The sequence below is a fragment of the Schistocerca americana genome, chromosome 6 (genome assembly GCF_021461395.2).
Source record: "Schistocerca americana isolate TAMUIC-IGC-003095 chromosome 6, iqSchAmer2.1, whole genome shotgun sequence".
Taxonomy (NCBI): Eukaryota; Metazoa; Arthropoda; class Insecta; order Orthoptera; family Acrididae; genus Schistocerca; species Schistocerca americana.
Window position 1 is genome coordinate 185,882,449 of NC_060124.1, and position 17,072 is coordinate 185,899,520.

General features: G+C 43.1%; 1 protein-coding gene across 1 annotated transcript in view; it reads left to right on the forward strand.

Moving 5' to 3' along the window:
• Positions 1–17,072, forward strand: part of LOC124619312 (glycosylphosphatidylinositol anchor attachment 1 protein) — an 82,331-nt gene that overhangs the window by 21,986 nt on the left and 43,273 nt on the right. The window lies entirely within an intron of this gene.

Sequence of the window (17,072 nt, forward strand, 5' to 3'; positions counted from 1 at the left end):
ATGAAGAGCCCACATTCACAAATGAGTCAAGAAACATATTGCTTCATGTAACAAGCATCTTGAATCAGTATGACGAAACTAAAATTAGAGAAATTTGTACTCGCACTCAAGAGTTAATCAATATCACTAAGGTTTCAAATTTTGGCTCCAATGCCCAGTACCATAGTTAGCGCAAAGTCTTACTAAGAGTAGCACAATTGTATGTTGCTCCTGAGACAAGGTTTAATAAATGTAATAAATACCCAAGTAAATATATTTATCACCAGAATTAATTAGCGGGGAGCGTGTGCGTGCATGCGTGCGTGCGTGCGTGTGTGTGTGTGTGTGTGTGTGTGTGTGTGTGTGTGTGTGTGTGTGTGTGTAATTGTAAGAGTCTTTTTGTTGTGCGTATCTGCGACTCAGCATCTCCGCTATATGGTGCCACTCGAAGGCAGAACGAAAACTTATCTTGGAGAAGTCAAGGCAAAGGCAGAAGCCGGAAAGTGACAGTTCATACAAGACCCACTTCTCGAGCTTCGACCCGGAGTCACCTCCTACTACCCAGGATTTCACATCCCGGGGACCAATAGCTGGAAAAGTAGCACTTACTCCAAAACGCCAGCCAGCCAGCTGTAACATTTAACAAGCGCATAGAACAGGTCTGCAGGGACAATGTAAACAACCACCAAAAGATATTAAATAACAGGTTAAATTATTCACTAATAAAATGGGAGAGTGCCTTTGCCCCATTACGAATGAACTACACAGGCAAGGTACAACCAACAGCGCAGATCTTATCAATAACCTTAAGGAGAATTGCCTGCTACTAAGATATTTAGAAATAGCTTACAATTACTAGCAAGGCCAGCGGGCACTCCAATCTTAGTCACAATTAAATTACGTGATCTCTTATGCCCCACTGTTCAGTGAAAACTGTAATGAGCACAATTCTGAAGATTTCATTATAAGCTTTACTGGGGTGCTAAGGCTACCAAGCACTCAGATGCAGTATATTTGATAAACAGATTACGGCCATGCAGCTGATTACGTATTACATCAAACAACAATTTCCCACTAGCTGCAAGAGGCATGCTTGTGCATTATATTAATATTTAACACCTGTCTTAAACACCATGAACTCTTCATAGGCACACCTTTACTTCCATGGTAACACCCATGTGCTTACAGTTACCAGAAGTGAGGTAGCAGCCCTAAACACCTTCGCACACATGTCCTAAGTACAATGTCACTTAACTTTTTGCTGGACGTCCGATATGGCTTGTGTCGGGTACAACAGGCAGCAATAAGGCAATGGACAACCGTAGACAGCCGTGTCCGGAACTAGCAGCAAGCAACTCAAGGCAGCAACAAGCCTCCTCACAGGCGACAGGAAAGGCTCTCCACCAAGCCGCCCCGTACACTTGGTCGGTTCCCGCTCCACTACAAGTGCACTCCGGCCTCAGGTAACACTGAACACCAACTGTCCATGTCCTTGGCGAGAACTTCCAGTTAACTCCTCTGGCAAAGATAAGGCAACCAAGACTCAGTACGCACCACAAGCAAAGATAAGAGCGCAAAGGCAAGGTCCTTGGAAATACGCTAGCGCACCAGCAAAACGCCATGGCTGGCCAATCATGTGGTCTACAAGCTAAGCTGCAACCACTGTGCTGCATTCTATGTAGGCCTGACAACCAACAAGTTGTCCGCCCGCATGAATGGCCACAGGCAAACTGCAGCCAGGAACAAGTGGATCACCGTGTTGATGAACATGCTGCCAACCATGATGTCCTTCATTTCAATGACTGCTTCACAACCTTTGCCATATGGATCCAACCCACCAACACCAGCTTTTCTGAACTGTGCAGGTGGGAACTTTCCCTGCAATACATCCTATGTTCCTGTAACCCTCCTGGCCTCAACCTTCGTTAGTCACTGTCCTCACCTATCCAGCCCCTTCCTTGTTCCCATTCCAGCACTACACAGGCATCATTCCACCACCACACCCAGTTCTTTTGTTTCTCTCCTTTTTCACTGCCTTCCCCGTGGCTCCCCTCTCCCCACCTCTCCCCTGCCATTGTCAAACCTGCAGCTGCAGCACTTCGCTGTCTGCCACCCCCACCATACTATCCCCCCTGCTCCCGCCCCAGGCTGCTCTTTACCCCCACTCAGTCGCCACTCCCATCATGCACTGGTGCTGCTGCTCGCAGTGTGGTTTCAGTTGCCTGAGACTGCAGTCGTGTGTGTGTGTGTGTGTGTGTGTGTGTGTGTGTGTGTGTGTGTGTGTGTGTAATTGTGAGAGTCCTTTTTTGTGCCTATCTGCGACTCAGCATCTCCGCTATATGGTGAGTAGCAACATTCCTTCTCGTAATATTGATTTTTGCTAAATTCATTTTTAGTATTCTTAAACAAATTCATGATCAGCATGCTTGCAATGAATTGTATTTAAGTTAGTAAGCTACATAGGGTGCAAGTAGTCTAATGAAATTTAAAAAGAGGCCATTCATAGTTAAATTAGTGACTCACTGACATAGGTACTTTACTGACCAACTATTAATCACGAACTTGTGTATTGACTGTACTCAGTGATTGTTGAACGAGAACTGACTGACTGTAAGTTAGTAATTGCGCACTTCGAACACTAGGTGAGAACTGGACATGGCTTTGTGCATGAGTGTGTTTAAAGACCTATGCAGGATAGAAATTACAAAATTTTAAAATATAACACTGCTACACACTAGACAGATACACTGTTTTAATTGACTGTTGTGTGGATATCCTTAAACTGCTACAAGTATTGGTTCTGGTCTATGGAAATTTTGGCACACATGGGGATCTGCTAAAGCCTGCCAAGAATTTTCTGGAAACCTAATTGTCTAATTAAAATGTATCACAACCTAACTTGTTATTATAGGAAAGTTATACATTTTTGGAATCTGAAAATTTAGAGCTACAAGACAATAAAACCAAAATTTTAAAAGGATGCATTTTATAATTCGAACATTCTAGAAATGAATGATTTTGAATTTACTGAGTTTTTAGGAAAGACAAGATGTATGTTAGAAAGACAGGGTGAGGGTATTTCAATGAGGTATGTTGATCGTAAAACAAACCGTTATTAAAAGGGTACAATTTTGAGGTCCACTTGGTTTTAATGGATTATAAATTTAGAATACTTTTTAAGTAGGATGTTTCTATCTGAAATATTTACGCTGCTGTTATGACCTGACTGTAAATTACTTACTGAATACTAAAGATCTGAAATATACAACTTATGAAAGAACTGTAATGTTTCATTTATTCGCAGTGCCATGTTTTATGAATGGAATAAAAGAAGAAAAGTTGAAGTGGGATTATAGCAGTTGGAGGTGTTCCACCTTACAACATTTCACACCATGGTTCAGAACTACATTAAGCCATAGGTCCCCCGTAGCAAGCTGTGCAGGTTGGCTATGAGGTCAGAGAAGGTGAAATAAAACCTTCTCTGGTAAGCACTACAGTGTTGGAAGCAAACTTTGGGTTGAGGACAGCTTTACTTCTCAATAAATTGTCACATGGCTCAGAAAATTGCATAGTAGGACCTATCATCATTGATAAAACACATCATGGGGAAAGAAAATACATAAAACTGAATGTTCAAAATATCTTCCTATTTTTATTTATTAGCATAGAAATTGGAAATCACATATTATAGATCTTTGGAAATGGTCAACTCAGTGATGTTTGATCTAGATGTAAATCATTAATTTTTTTGTATAATTGCATAAATAAGTTTGGTTATTGTGCATACTGCCATTCTGTAATGTTGCGATGCTATATTAGGGATTGCTGTGTGGAGGTAATTAAACACTTATACGGAAAGAATTCATTGCACAGAAACTGGTACCCTAACGTGTGAATCTTATGTACACAACTATTTCAACCCTAACCTTTTTACTTCTCTCCTTTTCTGCTGCTCCCCCTCTCTCCGTGTAACGTCCCGCCTGCACCTTGCTGCTCTCCCCTCTCTCCATCTCGTCCCTGCATGCTCCCACTAGCGATACTTTACCACCCCCACCCCTACCCTGCTATCCCTTCCCCTCACCACTCCAGCCACCTTGTTACCCCCACCCGGTTACCACTCCCATCATCTGCTGCTGCTCGTAGTCTGTCTTCAGCTGTCAGATGCTGTGGTCGTGTGTGTGTGTGTGTGTGTGTGTGTGTGTGTGTGTGTGTGTGTGTTGGGGGGGGGGGTGTTTTTCCCATCAAAGGCCATGTTGGAGTTGGCTTAAAGCTCATTTTGTGACAGTCTTTTTGTGGTACTTATCTGTGTCTCAGCATCTCCACTATATGATGAGTAGCAACTATTCTTTTCATAATATAATTTCAACCCTAAGATTGTCCAATTGGAGGTAGCATGCCATTGCCTTCCTCCAGCCATAGAACTGAAGTGACTTACAGTACCTCTTGTAGTGGGGGAGACACAGTTTACTGTGGACTTTGAAGTATGGCACAACTCTGCATTTTTCACATTAACAGACATTACCAGGTGTTAAACGAATGATAGGTGACATACAAAAGTCCTAGGATTCCCCGGGGACCGAGCCCCATTCCTTTAGATCCATATAGTATGACACTTAATTATTGAGCCACACTCCTGGAAAGAACCAGTCACAATTTGAAAATGCTAGCAGCATTCAGAAACATGACACTAATAACAAAAATTAGTACCCAGAACTTGACCTTGACATTACCCTGCATAAAAAGGAGAAAAGTATGCTGTAATTAAAATAATCAGCCACCCTACTTATTGCTTTAAAGTACTGAATAACAACAAAAAAACTGTTTAAAAAACAAATTGAAATCATTGCTGCTTTGACAACTCTTTCTGTTGCATAGACTAATTCATAAACAACATTTATAAAATTTGTGTAGCTACTGATGTGTTCCACACCATAACACATTGTTACAAATATAATCCACGGAACATGCAAGTAATTGCCTAAATGATTGAATAAGTAATAAATGGGATGAATAAGGGCACTTCAGAATAAGATAATCTCTATGGCTGTTAGTGGTGCTCATATTAGGTCAGATACTGCAGTAAAGTAACTGTGGTACATATTCACTTCAATTAACATTTCCTGTGAATGGTCTAAGTACTACAGACATGCTTTATGGATGTATCTGCTATAAATTGACTTTTTTTTTTCTTTTTTGTTTGTATTGAAAAATGGGGACACCACAGCCGAGTTCCTGGAGTAAATCATGGAGTAAATGCAGAATGATTTTTTTTGCTGGAGATGAACTGTTGTCTGGATATCCTTATACTGCTACAAATATTGGTTATATTCTATGGAAGTTTTGGCACACATTTGGATCTACAAAAGCCTGCCAAGAATTTTCTGGAAAGTCTAATTTTAATTGAAATATATCATAACCTAACTTGTTATTCTAGAAAAGTTATATGTTAGTCAGTCATTCCTTCTATAGCCAGCCTTTCATTCTTTCACCTACCCACTCATCACATTTGGTAAATCCCATCATGAAGGAGAGGGAGCCTTTACTTATGTGGAATGAGGTAAATTTAAACTTTAGCTGGTGGAAGCAACAACAGGAGGTCACTTCAGTGAAGCATGTAGGCAAATTACAATACCCACATATAAGGTATCTCAAGTTTATTATCAGCAGAAAGGAACTCCGAACAACAACACAATCAAAGAACAATTATAGTTCACCATCCACACATTCCAAAGAGTACCTATTGCACTTGTGTTGGGAAGATACCTATTCACACACAGCCCTCCCCCTAAAGTGCGGAGCACTGGGAACTTAGGGTACTTGAACTTGACAACTCATTCAGTTCTTGTGCAAACCATCTTCAGCTGAGATAAGTGGTGTGGGTTCTGCAGACCAGGATCTCTCCACCCCCTCCCCATATTGTTTACCTCTTCGCCTGAAGCTGGAGCTGGAGCTGGAATTACCCACACTGGTCTCAGCCTTTTTGCTGATGCTTTGCTGACTTTCCTGTGTTGCAGAATTACAAGTCTGTGTTTATTTGGTAGGGTCCCATATATGGCAGCTCAAGAGGCATCCTCAGAGAATTGGTGTGCAGCATAACATGTGAGCAATCTATTAGTGCCTTATACAAGAAAACGAGGTGTGGACCGTGATGTGCAGGCGGTGCTTGTGGCATCTTTGCACGTGATCCCGAATCCTCTGTGCTAACAAGGGTAAATCCATGTGGTTGGGGTGTAGAGGTGTGAAGCTCTGTTGGGATTCTTAATAGCTCTCCCTTTACCATGTCAGTTACTGAGGCACAGATATCAGTCTTTTAAGCTGTCCATAACTCCAACAGTACAACAGGGAGTGCTTCGGTCCAACTTTATTGGTTGTACACAAGGGCTACTTTCAACATACAATGCCAACCCATTGCTGTCTGAGTGGTAATTAGTTATGTGGTGGTGGTGGAATCTGCACAGTTTGGCCAGCTTGCTGAACATGGTGGATTCGAACTGCCTGCCCTGGTCTGTCTTTAATGTGAAGCGGACAGTAAAGTGCACCAACCAGTGTGTGACAAATGCCTTTGCAACCATCTCAGCTGATATGTCTGGTAGTGGTACAGCATCTGTCCATCTTGTGCATCTATCAATGAAGGTGGAAAGTATCTGTAACCATCAGAGGGTAACGGGAGTCCCATGATATCAAGGTTTGTATGTCCAGATCTTACTGGTAGACCTGAAAAATACCCAACCTCGTTGACAGTGGTGTTCATCCCTGGGTGTGCCTGATTGGGCTCACTGTTGAAAACTATCTTGCGAAGTTGGGGTGCGATGTAGGCCCTTGGCACCTACCGAGAAATGTCACACCATACCTTTTACTGAAACCTGGTACCTCATCCTGCTGGAATTGTGGACTTGAAGACGACCCATCTGTAAGTCTTGCAGCTGATGATCTACCATTTGTGCCCAGGTGAGGTCATCATACTTCAGGATCACAACCACACCATATACACTAAATTTTCAGCACTTTGATATGTTGAATATATGTCACAAACTGGCTAACAATGAATTATCAAGGGGAGCACTTATCACTTGCATTCTGAATGTGGGTACAATTGGCTTGTGGTCTGTGTAAATCACCACTGCATTGGCTTTTATAGGAGGGCAAAAGTGCTTCACGCTCTCACTTAGTGGTGGTGTGTGGGGTGGTGGGAGAAACTTGTTGTTGTTGTTGTTGTTGTTGTTGTTCTTGTTGTTGTTGTGGTCTTCAGTCCTGAGACTGGTTTGATGCAGCTCTCCATGCTACTGTATCCTGTGCAAGCTTCTTCATCTCCCAGTACCTACTGCAACCTACGTCCTTCTGAATCTGCTTAGTGTATTCATCTCTTGGTCTCCCTCTACGATTTTTACCCTCCACGCTGCCCTCCAATACTAAATTGGTGATCCCTTGATGCCTCAGAACATGTCCTACCAACCGATCCCTTCTTCTGGTCAAGCTGTCCCACAAACTTCTCTTCTCCCCAATCCTATTCAATACTTCCTCATTAGGTATGTGATCTACCCATCTAATCTTCAGCATTCTTCTGTAACACCACATTTCGAAAGCTTCTATTCTCTTCTTGTCCAAACTATTTATTGTCCATGTTTCACTACCATACATGGCTACACTCCATACAAATACTTTCAGAAATGACTTCCTGACACTTAAATCTCTACTCAATGTTAACAAATTTCTCTTCTTCAGAAACGCTTTCCTTGCCATTGCCAGTCTACATTTTATATCCTCTCTACTTCTAGCATCATCAGTTATTTTGCTCCCCAAATAGTGAAACTCCTTTACTACTTTAAGTGTCTCATTCCCTAATCTAATTCCCTCAGCATCACCCGACTTAATTCGACTACATTCCATTATCCTCGTTTTGCTTTTGTTGATGTTCATCTTATATCCTCCTTTCAAGACGCTATCCGTTCCATTCAACTTTTCTTCCAAGTCCTTTGCTGTCTCTGACAGAATTACAATGTCATCGGCGAACCTCAAAGTTTTTATTTCTTCTCCATGGATTTTAATACCTACTCCGAATTTTTCTTTTGTTTCCTTTACTGCTTGCTCAATATACAGATTGAATAACATCGGGGAGAGGCTACAACCCTGTCTTACTCCCTTCCCAACCACTGCTTCCCTTTCATGTCCCTCGACTCTTATAACTGCCATCTGGTTTCTGTACAAATTGTAAATAGCCTTTCGCTCCCTGTATTTTACCCCTGCCACCTTTAGAATTTGAAAGAGAGTATTCCAGTCAACATTGTCAAAAGCTTTCTCTGAGTCTACAAATGCTAGAAACGTAGGTTTGCCTTTCCTTAATCTTTCTTCTAAGATAAGTCGTAAAGTCAGTATTGCCTCACGTGTTCCAGTATTTCTACGGAATCCAAACTGATCTTCCCCGAGGTCGACTTCTACCAGTTTTTCCATTCGTCTGTAAAGAATTCGTGTTAGTATTTTGCAGCTGTGGCTTATTAAACTGATTGTTGGGTAATTTTCACATCTGTCAACACCTGCTATCTTTGGGATTGGAACTATTATATTCTTCTTGAAGTTTGAGGGTATTTGGCCTGTTTCATACATCTTGCTCACCAGATGGTAGAGTTTTGTCCGGACTGGCTCTCCCAAGGCCATCAGTAGTTCCAATGGAATGTTGTCTACTCCGGGGGCCTTGTTTCGACTCAGATCTTTCAGTGCTTTGTCAAACTCTTCACGCAGTATCGTATCTCCCATTTCATCTTCATCTACATCCACTTCCATTTCCATAATACTGTCCTCAAGTACATCGCCCTTGTATAGACCCTCTATATACTCCTTCCACCTTTCTGCTTTCCCTTGTTTGCTTAGAACTGGGTTTCCATCTGAGCTCTTGATGTTCATACAAGTGGTTCTCTTATCTCCAAAGGTCTCTTTAATTTTCCTGTAGGCAGTATTTATCTTACCCCTAGTGAGATAAGCCTCTACATCTTTACATTTGTCCTCTAGCCATCCCTGCTTAGCCATTTTGCACTTCCTGTCGATCTCATTTTTGAGACGTTTGTATTCCTTTTTGCCTGCTTCATTTACTGCATTTTTATATTTTCTCCTTTCATCAATTAAATTCAATATTTCTTCTGTCACCCAAGGATTTCTACTAGCCCTCGTCTTTGTACGTACTTGATCCTGTGCTGCCTCCACTATTTCATCCCTCAAAGCTACCCATTCTTCTTCTACTGTATTTCTTTCCCCCATTCCTGTCAATTGTTCCCTTATGCTCTCTCTGAAACTCTGTACAACCTCTGGTTCTTTCAGATTATCCAGGTTTCATCTCCTTAAGTTCCCACCTTTTTGCAGTTTCTTCAGTTTTAATCTACAGGTCATAACCAATAGATTATGGTCAGTCCACATCTGCCCCTGGAAATGTCTTACAATTTAAAACCTGGCTCCTAAATCTCTGTCTTACCATTATATAATCTATCTGACACCTTTTTGTATCTCCTGGGTTCTTCCATGTCTACAACCTTCTTTCATGATTCTTAAACCAAGTGTTAGCTATGATTAAGTTGTGCTCTGTGCAAAATTCTATCAGACGGCTTCCTCTTTCATTTCTTAGCCCCAATCCATATTCACCTACTACGTTTCCTTCTCTCTCTTTTCCTACTACCGAATTCCAGTCACCCATGACTGTTAAATTTTCGTTACCCTTCACTATCTGAATAATTTCTTTTATTTCATCATACATTGAATCAATTTCTTCGTCATATGCAGAGCTAGTTGGCATATAAACTTGTACTATTGTAGTAGGCGTTGGATTCGTGTCTATCTTAGCCACAGTAATGCGTTCACTATGCTGTTTGTAGTAGCTTACCCGTACTCCTATTTTTTTATTCATTATTAAACCTACTCCTACATTAACCCTATTTGATTTTGTATTTATAACCCTGTATTCACCTGACCAAAAGTCTTGTTCCTCCTGCCACCGAACTGCACTAATTCCCACTATATCTAGCTTTAACCTATCCATCTCCCTTTTTAAATTTTTTAACCTGCCTGCCCGATTAAGGGATCTGACATTCCACACTCCGATCCGTAGAACGCCAGTTTTCTTTCTCCTGATGACAACGTCCTCTTGAGCAGTCCCCGCCCGGAGATCCGAATGGGGGACTATTTTACCTCCGGAATATTTTACCCAAGAGGACGCCATCATCATCTAATCGTACAGTAAAGCTGCATGCCCTAGGGAAAAATTATGGCCGTAGTTTCCCCTTGCTTTCAGCCGTTCGCAGTGCCAGCACAGCAAGGCCGTTTTGGTTATTGTTACAAGGCCAGATCAGTCAATCATCCAGACTGTTGCCCTTGCAACTACTGAAAAGGCTGCTGCCCCTTTTCAGGATCCACAAGTTTGTCTGGCCTCTCAACAGATACCCTTCCGTTGTGGTTGCACCTACGGTATGGCTATCTGTATCGCTGAGGCACGCAAGCCTCCCCACCAACGGCAAGGTCCATGGTTCATGGGGGGAGGGGGAGAAACTTACGGCTGCTAAAGATAGTCTACTTTCTGGTGTACCACAGCCCCGATTGCAGTCTGACTAGCATGAACTACCACAGCTAATGGTGCGGGTGATACTGGGTGGGCAAGTGATGCCGCTTGCTCAAGGCTGGAGATGGATGAGGCCTTCCATGCTTTGCAGAACAGACACTTCCCGTTAGTGCAGTGGCCAGCAAGAGTGTCCATAAGAGGTTAATGAATAGCCGTTGTTGCTTATAAATGGCAGGAATAAAAACTCACGGTGGCTAACAAACATTGTAGTTGTCGGTAATTCCCCAGGCGTGGCAGCTCTCACAAAAGAAACCAACTTTTCCAACAGTGGGCTGATTCCATCACGTGAAACTCTACACCCGAGAAATGTCACTTCACTTTTACCTACCATGCATTTATCTTCGTTCACTACCATACTGTAGTCTTGGAGCCTTTGCCATACCTCAGCCGCATGCCTGAGATGTGATTATGCATCAGTAGAGTATATCAGAATTTTGTCAAGATACATAAAACAAAATTGCAATCCCAGAAGCACTTCATTAATGAACTTTTGCTAGGTCTGAACCACATTTCTATGTCCAAAAGGCATGCACAAGAACTTGAGCAGACCGAAAGCTGTGATCATTGCTGTCTTGGGAACATCCAAAGGTGCTGCAGGGGTTATGGGCCTTGTGGCAATCCAGGACTGTAGAAACAGGTGCACCAGCCAAAGCATATGTGAATTCTTTAATATGTGGAATAGGATATTTGTGTGCGATGGTCCTGGTGTTTAATACTTGGTTATCCCTGCAAAGTTGCCATATACCTTCTTTTTCCTGACCAAATGTAGTGGATAGGCCCAGGCACTGTTCGAAAACTGTATGATACTGGAATGCAACATCTCTTCAAAAGCTCTTTTAATTTCCAATATTTAACCTGGCACAGTTCTACAGATGCACCGAGCAACCGGCAGCTCTGGGATTGTATGTATGCAGTGTAAGGTCTTGGGGTACATGCTTTTCATGTATATTGCTGACCCGACATATCCTACCATCTACAGAACTGCTTAAAATCTCACTGACTTTGCTGCTGCTGGATCCACTTACTAGTTAGTCCTTAGACAAATGCACCGATAGTGCAAAGTGTGCAAGGAAATATGCTCTCAAGATAAGCGGGGAAATGTCTGCCACTACAAATGTCCACTTGAAATGAGTAGCAAGACCAATACCAGTTACCAGCTCCTTGCAGCCCATTGCCCCCATACTAGGATTACTGATGGCTAGCAGCTGCTCCAATGCTGCCATGTCTGTGTGTGCAAATTTGGCGGAGTACTGACTTCCAAATCAGTGTCCACCGCAAATGCTAAACCAGATTCTCTGTCGACAATGTGCAGTCACTGTGATGTTCCCACACGTTTCTGTTGAACCCCCAATTGACTTGTGAGGACTTTTCATACTGTAATCTTCAAGGGTATATTAATATTGCACTATGTTCTGGGAACTACTGCTAGTCTGTGTTTCGTATGCTGTTGGTGACGTTTGGAGGTACCGAGGCCCATGGCGCCCGTTGTGGACCACTCTTGCCATTTGGGTGATTGCACAGCGTTGTGCGTTTTGTAGCCCATGGACCAAACCATCTGTGATACCAACAGATGGTGAATATGATGTTTTGAACTCTGGTGCTGTCCTGAGCTGGTGTATTAGCAGACCTTCATGGCCACAGCCGTCCAGAGCTCCGATGGCTGCAGTTGGTCAGATACCTTTTCTAGGTAAATCTTAATGAGCTCCAGTCCTTCTCAGTGTCTGTTGAATTACGCGGTCACACTTTGTGTTCTTCTGATGCCTGACTGTTAACGTGCAGCATCAGTATTCACTGGTACTATAGCCACTACAACTGTTGAGTCTGACTTGCTGTGTGCGTGATCAGCTACCTGCAGCACTTTATCCAAGGGCTGCCCCTTATGCGCTATCAATGTTAACTGCACCTGTGGAGGGAGCTGCTGTCTTCAGGAGTAGCAACTCTTCGCAGACGACTCTTAATTTCCATCAAAGCCTATAAGTGTTTCCAGAATTCCAATAGTGTTCTGTCATCTCTTCAACTGTCATACAGGACCACTTAAGCTTTTGTTCGGATGATGTGGTGTAACGAATGATTGACACCGTCTTGAGAACACAGTAGATCCATTGATGTGGAGGTTGCAGGATAATATCTGTAACTGTGACGGTTCCTCTACGGGCTAAATAACTGACTGCCAATGTAAATTTCTCCTGATTCTCCATGATCTGGTGAGCAAAATTCTTTCTAAAATCATGAACCAAATCTCGGACTGCACAGACAAAAATGGTGGAGACCTTGTCTGTAACTGCAACACGGATGACACTAATGAGACAGCTGTCACATGGCATGCAATGCATGAATGTGTTCGTGGCATTGAAGATATCATCAGAGCTGTTAAGTTCACTGTACCTGAGCTGTCATCATTCCTTGGCATAGAAACTTCCAGAACTCCAATATCCTCAGCAGTCACAAGCAGAAATTTTGCCATATCTTCCACGATTGTGAAAAAATAATGCAAAATGCAACTGTTCTTATTGTTCATGAGCTGTTTTCATCTCAGGGTCATCAGTTATGTATGCAAATTACAATACACACATATAAGATATCTTGACTGTGTTATCAACAGAAAGGAGCTCGGAGCAACATCAGATATCACCAGAGCTGTTAAGTTCGCTGTACCTGAGCTGCCATCATTCCTTGGCGTAGAAACTTCCAGAACTCCTATATCCTCACCAGTCATCATCAGCAATTTTGCCACATCTTCCACGACTGTGTAAAAATACAGTAAAATGCAACTGTTCTTATCGTTCATGAACTATTTTCATCTCAGGGTCATCAGTTATGTATGCAAATTACAATACACACATATAAGTAATTTCGTGTTTTAGTTACTGTAATCGTAAATTAAGGCAGGTTATAGTGCAGTCGTTAGGCATTTGTTTTGTTTTGGTACGTCAGTGGCACTTATCTGTCTAGTAGGCTCTCAGAGACCAGTGTGGCCTGAGCTCCCAGTTGGTGCACATCGACAGCGCAGAAAGATACGTATATAGCTTCTTTTCTGTGTTTACTTCGTAGATTCTTACTTAAATTGCGTCTGAGTTTCGTATAGGAGGTGTAATTTCGAGTCTTAGTCACTGTAATCGTAAATTCAGGCAGATTGTAGCACAGTCATTAGGCATTTGTACAAGTTAGTTCATACATTCTTTGCGTGTTTCCCTTGCGTTATCTAGGCACGGACCCGTGTTTCAGTAACTGTTGTTCAACATCGATTAGAATGGACAGGGACTATGATTGCTGTGTTCGGATGAGGGCTGAGTTGGCATCCCTTCGCTCACAGCTGCAGGTGGCGCTGACTTCGGTCACGCAGCTTGGGGCTGTTGCCGATGGGCACCACTGTGGGGAGCCGGACTTGGGTATCACGGGGATGTCAACCTCATCCCGTCTATCCTCAGATCGGTCTGCCGCTTTGGTTGACCCGGTTGCTGCCCGCAATGGGGCTGAGCCCTCACCTGTGGTTAATTGTGAGGTCATTTTGAGGCGTGGCAGGCAGTGAAAGACATCCCCGGAGGCTGATCAGAAAGCCTCCCCGGTGTGTCTGACAAACAGATTTCAGGTACTGTCTCTGGCTGAGCCAGATGCAGCTGCCTGCTCTGTTTCAGAGGATGATTCTCAGCCTTCAAGGTCCGGGCAATCACAGAAGGTGGGCTTATTGGTAGTTGGGAGCTCCAATGTTAGGCGTGTAATGGGGCCCCTTAGGGATATGGCGGCTAAGGAGGGGAAGAAATCGAGTGTGCACTCCGTGTGCATTCCGGGTGGAGTCATTCCTGATGTGGAAAGGGTCCTTCCGGATGCCAGGAAGAGCACAGGGTGCAATCAGCTGCAGGTGGTGGCACATGTTGGCACTAATGACGTGTGTTGCTTTGCAGCTGAGGAAATTCTCTTTGGATTCCAGCGGCTATCTGATTTGGTGAAGGCTGCCAGTCTTGCTTATGAGATGAAGACTGAGCTCAACATCTGCAGCATCGTTGACAGAACCGACTGCGGACCTTTGGTGCAGAGCCGGGTGGAGGGTCTGAATCAGAGGCTCAGATGGTTTTGCGACCGTGATGGCTGCAGATTCCTTGACTTGCGCCATAGGGTGGTGGGGTTTTGGGTTCTGCGGAATAGGTCAGGAGTTCACTACACTCAGCTGGCAGCTACACGGGTAGCGAAGGCTGTGTGGTGTGTACTGGGCGGTTTTTTTAGGTTAAAAGGCCTCGGGAAAGTACGCGTTGGGCTGCAACCTCAAAGGGTGCATGGCAAATACAGGACGTGCTTGGATCAAGGAACAGTTGGAATTGTAGTTGTAAATTGTTGTAGTTTTGCTGGGAAAGTCCCTGAGCTTCAAGCGCTAATAGAAAGCACAGAAGCTGAAATCGTTATAGGTACAGAAAGCTGGCTAAAGCCTGAAATACGTTCTGCAGAAATTTTTATGAAGTCTCAGACGGTGTTCAGGAAAGATAGATTAGGAAGAATTGGTGGTGGAGTGTTTGTGTCTGTCAGTAGTGGTTTATCTTGTAGTGAAGTCGAAGTAGACACTCCGTGCGAATTGGTATGGGTGGAGGTTATACTTAACAGCCGAACTAAGTTAATAATTGGTTCCTTCTACCGACCCCCAGACTCCGATGATATAGTTGCTGAACAGTTCAGAGAAAATTTGAGTCTCATAACAAATAAATACCCCACTCATACGGTTATAGTTGGTGGGGACTTCAACCTTCCCTCGATATGTTGGCAAAAATACTTGTTCAAAACCGGTGGTAGGCAGAAAACATCTTCCGAGATTGTCCTAAATGCTTTCTCCGAAAATTATTTCAAGCAGTTAGTCCACGAACCCATGCAAATTGTAAATGGTTGCGAAAACACACTTGACCTCTTAGCCACAAACAATCCAGAGCTAATAGAGAGCATCATGACTGATTCAGGGATTAGTGATCTCAAGGTCGTTGTAGCTAGGCTCAATACCGTTTCTTCCAAATCCACCAGAAACAAACGCAAAATAATTTTATTTAAAAAGCGGAAAAAATGTCACTAGAAGCCTTCTTAAGAGACAATCTACATTCCTTCCGAACTGACTGCGCAAATGTAGACGAGATGTGGCTCAAATTCAAAGATATAGTAGCAACAGCAATTGAGAGATTCATACCTCATAAATTGGTAAGAGATGGAACTGATCCCCCATTGTACACAAAACAGGTCCGAACACTGTTGCAGAGGCAATGGAAAAAGCATGCGAAGTTCAGAACAACGCGAAATCCCGAAGATTGGCTAAAATTTACAGGCGCGCGAAATTTGGCACTGACTTCAATGCGAGATGCCTTTAATAGGTTCCACAACGAAACATTGTCTCGAAATTTGGTAGAAAATCCGAAGAAATTCTGGTCGTATGTAAAGTACACAAGTGGCAAGACGCAGTCAATACCTTCGCTGCGCAGGGCCGATGGTACTGTTACCGACGACTGTGCCGCTAAAGCGGAGTTATTGAACGCAGTTTTCAGAAATTGCTTCACCAGGGAAGACAAATGGAATATTCCAGAATTAGAAACACGAACAGCTGCTGGCATGAGTTTCTTAGAAGTAGATACCTTAGGGATTGCGAAGCAACTCAAATCGCTTGATACGGGCAAGTCTTCAGCTCCAGATTGTATACCGATTAGGTTCCTTTCAGATTACGCTGATACAATAGCTCCCTACTTAGCAATGATATACAACCACTCGCTCACCGATAGATCTGTACCTACAGATTGGAAAATTGTGCAGGTCGCATCAGTGTTTAAGAAGGGTAGTGGGAGTAATCCATCGAACTACAGACCTATATCACTGACGTCGGTTTGCAGTAGGGTTTTGGAGCATATACTGTATTCAAACATTATGAATCACCTCAAAGGGAACAATCTATTGATACGTAATCAGCATGGTTTCAAAAAACATCATTCTTGTGCAATGCAGCTAGCTCTTTATTCGCACGAAGTAATGGCCGCTATCGACAGGGGATCTCAAGTTGATTCCATATTTCTGGATTTCCGGAAAGCTTTTGACACCGTTCCTCACAAGCGACTTCTAATCAAGCTGCGAACTAAGCACCTGGGTGTTAAAATTACGAACAACTTCAGTTGGAAAGACCACATAGATAATATTGTAGGGAAGTCAAGCCAAAGGTTGCATTTCATTGGCAGGACACTTAGAAGATGCAACAAGTCCACTAAAGAGACAGCTTACACTACACTCGTTCGTCCTCTGTTAGAATATTGCTGCGCGGTGTGGGATCCTTACCAGGTGGGATTGACGGAAACATTGAAAGGGTTCAAAAAGGGGCAGCCCATTTTGTATTATCACGTAATAGGGGAGAGAGTGTGGCAGATATGGTACGTGAGTTGGGGTGGAACTCATTAAAGCAAATACGTTTTTCGACGTGGTGAGATCTACTTATGAAATTTTAGTCACCAACTTTCTCTTCCGAATGCGAAAATGTTTTGTTGAG